Source organism: Ambystoma mexicanum, chromosome 3p (assembly GCF_040938575.1).
Source record: "Ambystoma mexicanum isolate Mex_15411 chromosome 3p, UKY_AmexF1_1, whole genome shotgun sequence".
NCBI classification, from domain to species: Eukaryota; Metazoa; Chordata; class Amphibia; order Caudata; family Ambystomatidae; genus Ambystoma; species Ambystoma mexicanum.
This window is the reverse complement of record NC_090925.1, coordinates 207,715,589-207,731,071: the sequence shown is the minus strand read 5'-3', so window position 1 is coordinate 207,731,071 and position 15,483 is coordinate 207,715,589. Positions and strand designations below refer to the sequence as shown.

At 43.1% G+C, this 15,483-nt stretch overlaps 1 protein-coding gene across 4 annotated transcripts in view; it reads left to right on the top strand.

Moving 5' to 3' along the window:
- Nucleotides 1-2,082: 2,082 nt before the first annotated feature.
- ZNF384 (zinc finger protein 384) overlaps nucleotides 2,083-15,483 on the top strand; it is a 386,393-nt gene continuing 372,992 nt past the window's right edge. The window contains exon 1 of one of the 4 annotated variants that reach the window (XM_069650656.1): nucleotides 2,083-3,785. The gene's annotated coding sequence lies outside the window, so the exon portion shown is untranslated. The remainder of the gene's footprint in view (nucleotides 3,786-15,483) is intronic. The other 3 variants (XM_069650659.1, XM_069650658.1, XM_069650660.1) reach the window with 3 other exon arrangements.

Here is a 15,483-nt window from a genome sequence, read left to right as displayed (position 1 = left end):
GCTGACACCAAGTACTGGGTACTGTTTCCTTCTTCAATTCCAGTGTTCTTTTGTGGATTCCGACTCCATCCTGTTGTTTTGGATTTGCTCCCTCAAGTGTACGCAAGGACGCTTTGCTGATTATACACAAAGACTCATTTCTGAAAGCGCACACAGGGACGCCTTGCTGAGAAGTGTGCACCTACCCGTATCTAGTGCGCCCCTCGTGCCGCCCGGGTATAGCATCCCTACTAACCTTCCTGTTTATTGTTTTGTACCTCCGTTGTTCTAACCTGGATTGTTTAGGTCATTTCAATTCCTGTTCTGGTAAGACTTTTTTATTAATTCCTATCTGAATCTTCAAAATGAAAGTTAACCTCTTTTCTGTACTTACAGGGGAAATTCCATTTCTGTTCCTTTTCGATTACAAGGGGAGTGGGTGACCCAGGTACTTTCTGCTTTTGAGAGGCTTCTTTCCATGGTGATCTTTGCTTTTCCCAAATATTTACCAATTGTCTTTTTCTTTTAGCTGGGTCTGTGGCGGTGTGTTCTCCCCGCTCTTTTGGGTGATCGGTCTCTCAGTCTGTAATTTAGTGCAGCTGAGAGTCATATCATCAAAAAGAGCTTATTCCCTCAACAGAGAGGAGGCTCAGGTGGAGGCTCCATCTCGAGCTCTTCAAGCAACATCCAGTACAACCTTCCTGGTAGCTTGCCCGAACCACTCGCCGGCCGGTGAGTTACACTCTGCAAGTTACCTTACAACGGATCAGCCTATCAACAGTCCTCTTCTGTGCATCGTGGGGGGTTTTTGTGCCCTTGTGGCTTTTTCCCCTGAAACTTATCTGGCTGTCGCGGAGAGAAGTCATTGTGAATTTCTCTGTATTGAGTCACAGTGGCTTCCTTTCGAGGCAGACCGTATCTGCTCACAAAGAAGAAGTCGCGACAATCCCGAAGAAAGCAGCTGAACTATTCGACTTCATCAGGTGAGGAGGAGGAAGGTACTTTGGGGGTGCGCAGTAATTCTAGTGGTGAGGAGGACATTGCAGATCCCGTGGTCAATCCAGTAGGACAGTCTGTTAGTCCTGATAATATATATATATATGGTAGGGTGACCAGACGTCCCGGTCGCCCTCTGTCTCGGGAGTTTTTTAATTTTACAAACCCTGTCCCGGGATTGGAAGGCTGGGTGGCTACGGTCCCGGTTTTTGCCAGGACCCGATTTCAAAATAGGGCCGGCGCGACTTTTCTTGCGCGTGAATGCTTTTCACTCCCCCATTTCCTCCCCCTTCCCCGGTCGCTCTCCTCCAATTAGAGGAGTGTGCCTGTGCGCATACACCCCAACTCCCCCCACCCTGCAACAGGCCAGCGACATAGATGTAGGACTTAGTTTATTTGTGTTAACTTCAGTCCTACTTCTATAGCATGTCCCTTTTTTTTCTTATCTGATCACCCTAATATATGGACTGTAATGTCTGCCCCCCCCTTGCCTTGTGCAGTGTCACATGTGCACACATCATGTGAGTAAGCTAATAAAAGGGTCACACGGCTAAGCAGACAGCTGTTCACACCAACTCACCGACTCCTGCGTCTATGTCCAGCAAGCATGCAGGAGGGGTGGGTAGCTGGCCTTCTCCTGTGCCCAGCGTGTACCACAACAAGGACTGTACAGCTTCCCATTGGTTTAACATTTATGACATTCCGGGGGCGTGTATAAAAATGGCAGACGGCGAGCATGCGCATTGCTCCACACTGATTTTCTCGTTTTCTCAATTCGAACATAACGACGGACTTGATGTCAAGATTTGGCAAGAGGCAGATGGGGGTAGTGCCAAGACAGCCCTCGAGCCTGTGAAACCTCCCAAAGCGGAGTGCCTGCATATTGGCAACCACCTAGGCCCCGTTCAGCAGCTAGGTACTCTCTGTAAAAGCAGCATCCCCTGACAAGTTGTGAGTCCTCTGCATAGAACGTGCACTCGCGTTGCCCCGCCTCTTTTCTCGTGACGTGTTTCTGTTCGTCCATCCCCTTTCCTTGCCACTCTATTCCTTTTTTGCTCTGGACTAGCGGTGGCATTTCTTGCGCATGCGTTTCAGACGGGGAGTAGGGAGAGGGGGGCTAAGTGCGGCGCGCGCGGCATCTTCCTAGAGCGGAAGCGGAAGCTAAGACAGACCGCTGCTGGGACGACAGTGAGAGGACCGGAGATAGAGAGGGTGTGAACGAGGTAGAGCGACCCAGGGAAAGATTCGGGTGCACTGTAGGAAAAGGGAGCTAAACTAAAAACAGCATCGAGGAGTGTGCTGGGCAGGGTTCCGAAGGCGGACAGAGCGATAATCTGATTTGGAAGTGCAGAGAGAATCGGCTCTATTGGAGAATGGAGCGAAACTGTGAGAAAGAACGGAATACAGCTGAGCAATGAGGAGTACACAATGCGAGAAGTTCATATAGGTATAGGCAAAATCGTAAGCACTATTTCCTTGCAGGGTCGTTGATTCGAGTGACAGGGTAGACTTGAGAGCGGCCTTAAGGGGAAGTGAGTGATAGGATCAGGCGACAAAGAAATGGTCACTGTAGGGGTCCCATGGCTTTGAATGATGGAGGGATAAGGTAGATGGGCAAAGAAGCCGAGGAACTCGGGGACGTGGTTCTGGTGTTTAAAATGCGCAGCATGTTGTTTGGGGAGGAGAGACAGGAGGGAAGGAAGAATCTACCCGAACTAGGAGTGACCCTGGACAAGCCCCACGCTCCGGATGTGTTTCAGCCCTCCCTCTTTGCACTCCTTTTACACTGAAGAGCTTTGAGCACGTCCTCACCATTTATAGAATCATAAGCACCTTTGCCTCATGGTCGGACCGCACATTTTAATATCAATGATCAGATGTAAATGACATAACCCTACAATTATTCTTCACGCCTCTACTCAGCTGGCATATGCCTGTCCCCTTGACACACCCTGCCTAGAAATCAAATCCTAAGCATACTGGACTTCTACATCAGGTTGTCTATAATTTGTATAATTGTGACTGCCTCCTATCTACTTACTTTTTCTTAAACTGCAGAATCTGACTCTTAGTTGCTCTGAATCTTAGTTTACTTTCGAGTCAAAGCATAGCATCCGCTAATATTCATACACTTCTTTGGGTTCTGTCTTCGCCAAACTTTGTTGCTGATTATCTCCACCTAAACCTATACTTGCATCCTCCCGATGAGTTGTCGCGCCCCTCCATGTATATATTTATTGCAGAGATTTCACTGCTGTGAACCATTTTGTTCCAGCTACACTTTTGTGAAAAAGTGGTGAGCTCAACGGAGCCAATAGAGTTGCTAACAGAGGGTAAGCTCTACCATTCATTTTCTTGGTGTAACATTTTCAGAATGGCGAAAAGCACTTCTTCGTAGCTTCTGTCATACTCCATGTGGGTCTACAAGTAAGGGGCCATCACGGATTAGTGTAGGGAAGGGCTCGCCATACTCTGCTGCACAGGGTTTTATCCTGAGTGAGAGCCAACCTCGGACTAGCGAGTTATGTGACACCAGTGGAGTTGGGGCAGAAAGGACAGATGGATGGCTCACTGCCTGAATCTTTTGGGGCCTCTTACAATATTGAAGACTAGTGGCGAAGGCCTTGTGGAGAAATTGATTGGACAGGAACAATATCCGATGTATGCCCCTTCCTCCAATGCATTCTACACTCTAGATTTTAGTTGTGCTCTGGCAGATTCGTTTGCGCTCTGAAGACCAAAGCCTTGAAGGAAATTGAGTGTGCCATCACAGGTATCGGGGGCACAAAGAATTGCTGATCCAAATAAAGGTGAGTACGACCCTCTCTCTGTGTCTCTTACTTTCACTCTCACGCACAATCCGTAATTTATCTCAGCAAGATTTGACGTAACCTGTAACCTATTGTAACCATATCGCTCTGTTGACTAAACATAATTGCACTTTTTGGAGGAATAATGAGTGCCCTACAAATTAGTCTGGGCTTGTAATGTATGTCACCGGAGAGTAAGCTTCCTCTCTAAGGCGTGAGACTGTAAGGTGACTTGTAGTTTGCAGAATCTCTATGCCATATCTTTGCAGTTTGAGATTTGAAGATGGGTGTAATACGTCAATTCATTTAAAATTCTGTAACACTAGCTGTACCCACGCTGAGCTAGAGACTTCTATGTCTGTCTCTGCGGGTGTTGGTTGAAATGTAAGGTTTTGCTAAGGTTGTCCCCGCCGTTGCTGACAGGCACGTGATCAGAGAAAAGTAAACCTAGCCTGGGGGCGGGGGGGCGTGTGTTTTGTTTTGCAAAATCAGCAATTTTTTGGTTGTTGAAAGGATAACATTGTAAATGGGTTTTTTATATTGTTCCAATGTTCATTTTTAATGATCACCTCCTGTGTATGTTGATAAGAATGTTACACTTGTCTTACTGGGTAAAACACGCTCAAAAATCACAAAACATATGTACGTTATTTTCCAAGATCAAGATGGGCAGTCAGCTACCTTTCGTACTCTTAACAAATTTCACCCATAATTAAGGTGAAGAATTGTCAGAAAAAAGCATCACCACCCCATTGAGATGATTGGTTTTGTTTAGAATTGGACGCCCGTGAACTAGCATGAGCGCCTGCCCGTGATTAACTCCCTGCTCAGGCTCCCCTTGCATTGACCAGGGGCACACGTGGAGGGTGGCACATTTTTTCTTAAACTGCCTGGGGCGCTGCAGCTGGTTAGGCGAGCCTGGTTAGCTTGAAACCAACTATTTTTTTTGGTTTTTTTGTTCATTTAAACATTTTATGGTTTATTACCAACCTTTCATGATGTATTCCTTCCCTCCAACATTTACCAGGAGCTGCTTTTGATTCACCAGCCCACTGGTGCCATACAAATGTGATATTAATTCTGTATGTTTGGTAATGTGAATAAATGACACATCCATGTGAATAAATGACACATCCATGGGACATTTACAGCAGAATGGAACATGCACCATCAACAGAAATTCAGTGCTTGCTCTCATGTGCAAGTTTGATTTGTGGTGCGTTGTGTACTACCTCTTGGTTGTACCGAGGTAGCTCCTGCTTCCCAGACAAGCCCAATACCCAGAACCTGCTTTTAACTCATGCTCATCAAATCTCAAATTCGACCTCTGTAATAGGATAGATATGTTTGTCGCTCTATTGTGCCAGGCAATCCTTGACACCTCTGATAACAGAATGCCTATACTCTTAGGGCCCATCATGGAAGACATGGGTTACATAAAGGATGGTGGTATTTTCTGGTCCCTGGTCTGCCTCTCCGATAACACAAAAGTGATGTGCCTTTTTGAGACCCCAGTATGTTGCAAATGCCAACACGTCATTAAAAAAATGTAATTTGCCATTTGTTTAAGACCTCTGTTTGACCCAGTTATATTTGACATGGGGTGGTATTGTTTGAGTCCAGGTAGTGAACCATACTCGTACCTTAGTTTCACTTGGCATGTATTCCAGGATCAGGGTAAACGTTTCGGGCTACTAGTTGGGCATAGTTACTTTCCACCTAATTAAGATTCAATTCTCTCTCACCAACGGCAAGTGCACATTTTGATGCCTGCCTATATATGTTGGAGAGGAATATTCTTGTTACTAGTTTAGTTATTCTTTATTTACACAGCTGCATCTACTTCAAGAGATTTTCACTGTGGGACCCAAAGCAGTGGTTTTCATTTTTTTTTCTTCTCAAATTGTATTATTTTTTATTTCGAACTCTGGCATAACAAAAAGGACAAATGTATAGTTGCAGCCATGACAGATATCGCTTAATGTTACAGTGCATAATGAAGCAAAATGAAAATGTCCATAAATGTAACGGTGCAAAAGAAAGACCCTTTGCAGGACACACTCTGAATGGCCGTACAGCTCGTCACGCCCAGGACCGAAATGGCGAAATTTCCTTCCCCACCCCCACTCACATCAGGGTTCATTAAAGACAAAGGTGAACTCTAGTCCAAGCGTTGTTTATTTCGTAGGTCCGCTTTTCCTATCAGCAAGCCAAGCTGCACAGTTCGAGGAAACGTCTTGCTATCCAAGGCATAAATTGGTTTCAAAAATTGATTAGCAGAGTTTGCTAATTAAAATTTTCTTGCTTAGCAAACAAACCCATTTGATTAGCAATTTGTACTAATGTTTTTCATGCCACCAGAAGATGTGTACCTGAGATATAAAATGAGCAACAATACAGCAGTTGTGTGTACCACTTAAGTAAGACATTAGTGTGAAGTCAGGTCTTTCCACTAGACCTGCAACCTTAGTTTACCCACTCGACTGAATTGACACGCACTAGGCCCATGGCAACGGATGACAACACATTTTAATGCACTTTCTGTAAAATGGTGCATGTCACCACAAATCCATTTTAGTTTGGCACACTGCTGCCACCCAGAGGCCAGCCATGCACATTGAAACTTTTATTGACATTTATTGCAAAGTAAATTTTTAAATAAAGTTTCCAGCATCCCCTGCAAATGGTACTGGCCTTTCTTAAAATCTACTTGACTATTCAAGTGGGAGAAAATACTTTGCGAGCCCTGGATGAGTGTCTGTAAAAACGTTAGCTGCATGAATGGACACAAATAAATAGATATGATAAAAAGGATCTGAAAACAGTTTGTAGGTGCAAATATATAATGCAATCATAATTGTAAAGCAAAATGAGCTCTGGAGGCCAATTAGAGTTTAAAGCAGAGTGGATGGCATAGCAGGCAGAGAGCTGGGCACATTACGCAGAATATTGTAGTTTGCGGCCCTCTCACTTGCAGGATAGCGGGTATAAAGCAACATGGTAAGAAAGAATGTCAATGAGTATGGGATCAGCTCATGGGTTGAGCACCAGTTGCAAGCTGTGTGTAACCTGCAGGCCAGAGGACTAGGATTGCTATGAAAGCATTTGGCCGCATGGTCATTTTACATTTTCAAAAGTGTCCACTAGTCCATATGATGCATCTTCCCCAACAAAATGAAATCTAGTTGACACTGAGATTTTGATACACTCCAATGTTAAACATGACAATAATTATGCATTATGTAACCTATTACATATTTAGAAAAGGAATTGAAAGACTTTAAAAATAAAAAAAAACTAACATATACTGGTCTTTGGCAGACAGGATACAGTTGGCTTAATAACAGTATTATCCCGATTATTTCTAGTTTGCGATTATTTGAAAAAGAAAACAAAATGTGCATAGCACTCCCACACAGGCCTTTTGGCACATGAGTGAATGGGATGATTACTGCTGCACTCTCTCTCCATTAGCCCCTTCGAACTTGCAGTGAACAGAGAAAGAGGGTGGAGAGAGCTCTGAAGGTTAGAGAGGAATGCAGGGTGAGCTGTAGTTTCATTTAACAGGGTAATTTAAATAGCTACTTTTGCTATACAAGTGCCAATTTAATTAGCAAACCTACAGAATTGCATAGCAAATTGCTCTGCGACACTGCTTATTTTATGCCTTGCTATCAGTATTTCTTATCCGGCCATGGTTTCAAACGCTTATTGAACTGTACAATCTTCTATTAGGTGTTGGGTCGCCTTATCCTAACTATGTTGCTTTGTGTGTTTGTGTGCTGCATATTTTGTGTGCTGGATAGTATTCCAGGAAGTGGAGCCAAATCATGGTAATGTGATTCTAGCAACGCAGCTGTAATGCTTTCTACCTGGTGTATATCGTGTGCATTGGCTAACCACTCTTTTTGTGGGGAGCGTGCTACTTTTCCATCGTATTGTCAGATACTCTTGCCGCTAGGAGCAGGTTCCTGGGCATGTGTGACAGCACTGTGTATCCCTCTCCCGCCTCCACACCGAACAATAGTAGCAGTGGAGATAGGTGTCTGTCTATCCCATCAATAGCCTGTATCCACCCCAGGACCTCCTTCCAATGTGTCTGGACCTTACTGGTGCCAGTAATCACAGACCTCGGAACACCCTCTCCAACAATGTGGCGTACCTTTGCTAATCTTTGTGGCGTTAAGTGCCACCACAACAGTAACTTCCTGTTGTGCATGTTGTACTGCATTGAAGTTGACCAACCAAACTGTCCAGGCTTCCTAAATATCGTGCAAACCCAGTTGTCTCCCATTTGTGTTTGGCTTTGGAAGGTGACATCTGTTGATAAGAGAGGAATACAAGCATGCTATCAGCCCTCTGGAGATTTGACTCTCGTTCAAGATGCTTTCTAGGGAGATAAGCAGCCTGCTGAGGGTGTCGGGCCAGCGGGAGCCCAACAGCAAGGGTCTAAGCTTCAAATGGCACAGTGGTGAGATAGTAATGCCCTGTAGAGCCATTTCCAGTGGTATTATTTTATGCTTTCTGCAGCACTTTCGTGGGAGATTGACACTGGCTAATGTGGTAAAATTAAATATTTTAAACACACAAAGCCATGATGCCATTTCCAATAGTATCCATAAATGTAAGTGGTCTGACTCGTTTTATTATAAGGAAGAAAATACTGCAGCATCTTGAATTAAAAGCACTGACTGTAGTAATATTTGGCATGGGGCAAACATTAAAGTTGCATGGTACTAGCCAGTCATAAGTCAATTGCCCCTGCAATTTTAATTGCTGGGTGGAAAAGTTGCACTCACCGCTGGCTAGTGGTAATTGACTCTTGTCGAGAAAGAAAATGGTTTGCTTTAATGGAGGTGGCAAGTGACTTTTTATGATTGGCTAGCAGTTTGCAGGTTGAAATTCGTACCCCTATTGTATATGCTCACACATCCAAATATTTCTTACTCTCCAACTGTAGCATAGCCAATGGCTGGTGCAAAATGTGCATCCTTGATTACAGGAAACGCATTTTATGAACCCCCCAAAAGTTATGAAGAGATTGGTAGGTGAGCTAATATACAGTAATTGAGTGCAAGGGGTAGAAAGCACGTGCAGGTTGCTGCTCTTTTCCATTAAACTCAATGATACAATATTATCAATTATTGCAGTGATTGGGAAGGTAGAATAGTAATGGTTAAAATCTGTGTGCAGAATTACACATTCGTTTTAGATTCCTTTCATCATGGGGCAAAAATTCACTTTGCAGCCGACTAGCCAGCCAGAAAAGTGACACACAGCAACCCCTTTCTTACTCACAAGAATCCAATATCACTAGCAAATGGCTAGTGGCGAGTTCAAGTATTGCACCTCATTATGCTCTAAACACTCATAAATTCGTTTTTTCCTTCTATTTCAATAGTGTCCTGGTGGATGGGGACTCTTGCCCAACAGTCCTAGATGGAGACTGGAATCTGGCTATTGATCGGGCACACCTGATAATGACAGTCAATAACGAGGGGGACGCACAAAGATATTTGACATGATCACAGCGTACAGCAGCAATGACACATTGCTAGAGGCTATACTCTCCCTTTTTTGTTTAGCTTTTTTGCTTTTTTTTTTTTGTAGGCATGGAACTAATGACAGAATGGGTGAGTTATGTTATCCAATATTTATACTGCACCCACCACTGTAGTGGTCTTGTGGAGCTTGGCCTTATCTGAAAGGTGGCATATTGGGACCCCAACCGTGTCATCCTTTTTTTCCATGATGCATTTGAGGCGCGCACTCTGATTCCCAGTCAGATTTACCTGCTAATGCAACAGTTGATCTTCTCCTCCAAACTGACTGGGAGTCGGAGTGCGCGCCTCAACTCCATTTCTTCTTAGTGTTTCAAGAGTCCCAGACTCAAGAGGCAGCAGCACCAGGGTCATCATGCCTTACTATGGAGAGCCATAAACATGGTTCACACCCCCGCCCCCATTTGTGCTTTGGAGGAGATTTGGTTCCTAGTCACCTGCATTGAAAAGTGTGCGACTACATGTACCAGAATCCTTAGATTTTAATGAGAATTAACCAGACACACCTGAAAAGGAAAAGAAACGAAACACAGCCTACTTGATTGATAGAGTAAAGAAAACGTTTGGAGGCGAAGACTAACTGTTACTTTAGCAGGTAAATCTCACTGGGAATCAGTGTGCGCCCCATTCTCCATTTCTTCATGCATTCTAGGTATACATTGATTAGTTGAGACTGCTACACAAAAATATTTTGATTAGCAAACTTGTATCGCCTTGCTTTCAATCGGGGCCAGTGCAGGACATGTGCCCCTGTACGGCAGCAGAGGCTTTAGTGGCTTTTCAGGCTTGCTTTGCCACAGGTGCTGTAAGAGGATGCCTTTTATTTGGATATGTCATCGGACACCGCTACCCTTGCAAATTCAACAGGGCTTCCACTAGGGCCTCACAAACTTTTAGACTGTTATCGGCAGAGCGTTTAAACAGTTAAACGGGAAGCTCTTCGTCAGTGATGGTTACCATTGTTTGACAAGTGTTCACTTCACTTTGCCTTCACATGATATGTAATTGCAAGCATGAGTCTGTCAAACAATACTACATGAAGGTGAACTTATCATGAATACCTTTTTTGTTCTGTGTCTAAGTCTTGAATGCACATTTCCCAAACTTGGAGGACGTTTTTGATCTTCACATTACTTTGCATTCTACTTATTGTAGTTTTCCATTCAACAATGGGAAAATAAAGCTATGACCATAGTATTTGTTCTTAACATATTTATATAGTTTACAACTTTGGGGATGGAAGGTTCAAGTCCACTCTACAAAACAGAGTATTCTTTAAAACCAAAGAACTATTTCAACCGACTAAAGCTGGGAAGAGATCTGGTTAAGAGCCCTATAATGCAGGATGGGCTCAAATCCTGGCTTCACAAGTAACTGTGTGATCCTTGGCAAAGAATTGTATTTCACTACGAGTTCTCTGCCAAAAGTGCCCACAAGCTGTTCAGCTCACATATGTACACTACCCAAAATTCACTCGCTGTGCTGCTTCCTATATAATAATGGCACTTGCTTGTCTGAACATCAAAAGTTATTGGGCTCTTGGCTTATTTATAGAAACTTTTTGTAATGCAACTTACCATCAAGATTGACTAACACAGACTATAGAGTAGGCAATTTTCCTGTTTAAGCCACAGGTGGCATACTGCTACCTTTAGGCACATACAGATACTGTACTCCAACCATGTATTCGAAAATATATCAATATAAAATACACAACGCATTTCCATAACATTCTGAGCAAATTGAGACTGGGCACCTTGACACCCTAGTGACAATGGATACTGTGTGACTAAGGACAGACAACGGTTGAATGGATTCTTCTAAGAGAAGATGAAGTAGGAGCATTGAATGCATTCATAGTCTGCCTATTAGAATTCATAGCACAGAACTTGCACTTTCAATACAAATAAACTTTCTATTTACAAACAGCCATGGGTGCCATCATGGCTCTCGCATACGCTAATGCGTTATTCTCTAATTCGAACAAGACCATGTGACTCGGGGGGGGAGGGGGGGGGGCTTTTGCATAATTACATTAAATACTTAATATGCAAAGGAATATGATAGGCAACAGGTTTGTTTACCCATGAGATTGGTACACCTACAATTTTCTCGATGTACTGGTAACCCCCCAGGTACCCAGCGTTATGACCACAGTTTACCATAAGCCTGCAGACGGAAACCATTTAGTACACCAGATGCATTTTCATCCAACCTGAGAGGGATACCCTTTAGTCCGCTTCTAAGTATTAAAAGTATCGTCCACAACAATGAGGAATAAAAGGAGGAGCTAGATTGTATCATAAACCAGTTTCAGAACAGAGGTTACCAGGAGGAAGGGGTTACTTGTAGTATAAGACAAGGCAGCACTGAGAGACTGTCGATCTTTTAATCTTTACACCTCGCATAGCACCCATAAAACCCAAGCAGAAAGGTACTTTTCCATGCCTTGGATACAATAGCTGCATTAACATAATTAAAGGAGAATGTCACGCACCCTAGATCAAGTGAAAACATTCATTGAAAACATTTTTTGGCTTGCGATTCCAAAAACGTAGTGTACACAGTCATGTGTCCCGGTGTAGTCCTATATGTAAGCCAGAGATGCAGAAAACCTCACGTTGGGCGGAATGAGCACAAATCTACCACCCGCTTAGATGATGACAACTCATCAGTTGCCAGACTTTATTATTATTCTTTTTTACACAAACATTGTTTATAACAAATACGGTTCCAGAGTCTAGAAGTAGTGAATTGCAGAGATCTCGGGATCAGTATTAGTAAGAAACTCGAACAGAAGGAAACCTTCTGGATTGACATACTAGACCAAGGTTGTCCAACGTACGGCCCGTGGGCCACAATGCGCCCTCCGAGCCATTTCATGTGGCCCGCCATAGCCTAGTTTATTTATTTATTTGCTTGATGTTTGTCGGGTCCGTGGACCTGATTAATTTTATTTCTGCAATGCTGGGACCAACCAGCATTGCGGAAATAAATAAATTAATCGGGTCCACGCACACGACAAACATTGAGTAAATAAATAAACAGGGCCGTGGCGAGCACTGTTACTGGCACCAGGGGCAGTAACAGGCCATGGCCTGGTTTGTTTATTTATTTTTTCAATGTTGTGTCGAGTCTATGGACCCGAATTCTGGCCCGTGGTGGAGCACTGTTACTGCCTCTGGTGCCCCCTCTGAGGGGGCACCAGAGGTAGTAACAGGCCATGGCCTGGTTTATTTATTTATTTTTTCAATGTTGTCGGGTTCGTGGACCCGAATTCTGGGCCGTGGCGGAGGACTGTTACTGCCTCTGGTGCCCAGAGGGCACCAGAGGCAGTCACAGGCCATGGCCTGGTTTATTTATTAATTTGTATGGGTGTGGATGTCCTGTGAGCGTGCTGCTTTCCCTATGTTGCCAACCTCTGAACCCTGAAAAGTAGATGTATGCATGCTTGACATGCGGCCATCTTTGCACCAGACATGCAGATGAAGGTCTGCTGTTAAATCTCAGTTACCAGTTTAATGGTATCCACTACCGAATAATTGCTCATTTTACTATAGCCAATAAGATAGCTCAGTGGGTTGAGCGCTCACTGCTGCAATGTGTGTGTGCTTTCAGCATTACATTTAACTTCTCTATGCTGTGGAATTCTTTGTGCTCCTTCATGATATTTGGCACACGCCGACGATGCCTCTTCAGGCATAGTATGTGGATAGGTGCTTTCTCTGAAATCATCCTGAGATACACAGGGTGTATTGTTCAATACAAGATTATTTTCAGCCGAAAGATGGATTTTGATTCTCCTCTTCTGACCCTGTTCTGCTATTCCTTCCTCTTCTTGTCGCACATCCTACGAGAATAAGGGCCAGCATTAATTTCTTGCCATCTGAATTGGTTCTGCTTGCTTCAAATGTTTTCCATTAATTTAGTTTGGTGTTTGATGGAAAATTGAAATCTTGTATTGCTAGGCACATTTTTCCCATCGCTGCGTCTTTCTATATAATTTATATGACAAAATCATTGCTAACAAAGTGGCGGGTTGTGTAGGGGAGGCATGGTATCACAAGTATAACAGCTGCAGCTTTTCTGCCTGTAGTCTCCGGTCTGCGTCCTCCGAGTCCTGGCACCAATGAAGGAAAAGCCACTCAGTGGTAGCTTTTGTTTACTACAGCTGGCTGGCTTTTCCTTAATTAGTGCTGCAAAAGCAAGCACAGGCGGGCATCGATTTTCACAAAATGGATGCCCCCATGTGATTCCTTTTGTAAATTTTGAGCTTCATGTGCTAACAATTTTACATTGGCACTTTTTTTTAGTCCCCATCTATTTTTTTTATTATTGGCCATCTTTTAGTTATTTTTTTTTCTTTTTTTTTTCAATAACATTTTTTGGGCGAACCATTCCTTAAAGAAGATGACTAATAAAGGATGCCAAGAAATATGAACGTGCCAATTCATGTATAAATCAAATTGTAATATGTATTAAAACTGGTTGTCTTTACTACATTAGCAGCGTCTCCGGATCTGATGTAGCCACATTGTAATATTTGTTGGTATCCCTTCCTGTGAGGTCAGTACGTATTCAAATTAGGGTAGGCTTAATTTTTTTCCCTGCATAGACACACAAATTATAAACCTGACAACTTTCAATGGAAAGCAAACTTCGTGTTTGGCATGAAAGATAATGTCAGGATGCACTTTTTTTTCCTATCAAGATCCTACCATATGGCATGTACATTAATTAAAAAGAGACTATTCCTTGCACATTTGGTCTGGACTATAGGACCTTGCAATAGCAGGGTTGACCATAGTCTTAGCTTTTGGTGCTGTCATTGAATTAAGATGGTGCCCAAATTGTAACATGTACAATAACCGCAGCAACAAATACCAGAGCACTGCAGCTTTGCACAAGCAATGTAGACTTTTACGTGCACACACCCATCCTTTTACATTTAGCTTGGATTTTCACTCGCACACTACAGCCTTTGACATACAAACACTCCACGTGGCTTCATATGCGTGCACACAATAGTCTTTTGTATGCGCGTATGAAAGCGTAGCATATCTAAGGACATCACAGTCTCAGCAGAATGTAGAGCTCAGGAAAAATGTGTGCAGAGAAGAAAGGTAAATTAGATGACAAATTTATTTAGGAAGTATGTGGTGTGAGAAAGGAATAGATGATTGAAGAGCAACTGAGATGAGGGGAGATGGGCAAGATAAAGTTTTAGTGGTGGATGAGAGTGAAAAGTTAACAAAGGATAGAAAAGCAAAGGGTGCAAAAGTAAGCAAAAAAAGAAATGAAATGGGGGGGGGGGGGAAATGCTGGGGAGCAGAGGAAGGAATGACATATGAGGGTTAACTCGTTTAGTGCCATCCTTACAACCGCTCCCTCGTAATATTTACAGCAGACCAAGACCATCATCCACACAGCAATCACTCTTATTTGCAGTTTCCATCCGACAAAGTGCTCATTAAAAGTAAGCGTTTGGGTCAGCCTGGATCTCTGCTTTCCTTTTTGTATAGGCCCTGTGCTGTTGTGGAGCTTGGTGCACAGAATAATAAACGTGCCCATCTTCTCTGAAATCGCATTGCAGTTAGTGCAACATGATTGTGTGAAATGAAAAGCAATTACTCATTGTATAGTGAACTGCGATGCGATACCGCTTATTTTGCCTTGCCATTGCTCAATTGTTACCTGTGAAGCGTTTCTGATGATTCTCTGATTAAACTATACTTAGTTATGGCTGTTTCAAGGCCACCCTTTACCTGCTGGAGGATGAATACTGGGTTGTATCAAATGCTGGTAGATAAATGTTCAGCGTGCAAAATTTGTGCTAGCCAATGGGTAGTGATGTTTGACTTGTAGCAAGTAAGAAATGGTGTGTTGTGTGTATGGGTGTCCAGTCATAATGTCGAATACAATAATGTCGAAAGTCAAAATGTCAAATATTTATTCGAAAATAAAAATGTCGAATTACAAAAATGTCAAATTTTTTTTCCCGAATTAATGTTTAAATAAATAAATTAATTATAGTTTATAAAACATAATTTTTTTAAATGGTTAAAGGTATATCCATGGTGGGTGGGGGGGATGGGGAGGAGGGGGGGGTTGGGGTAGGGGTTTGGGATGTTTTTTTT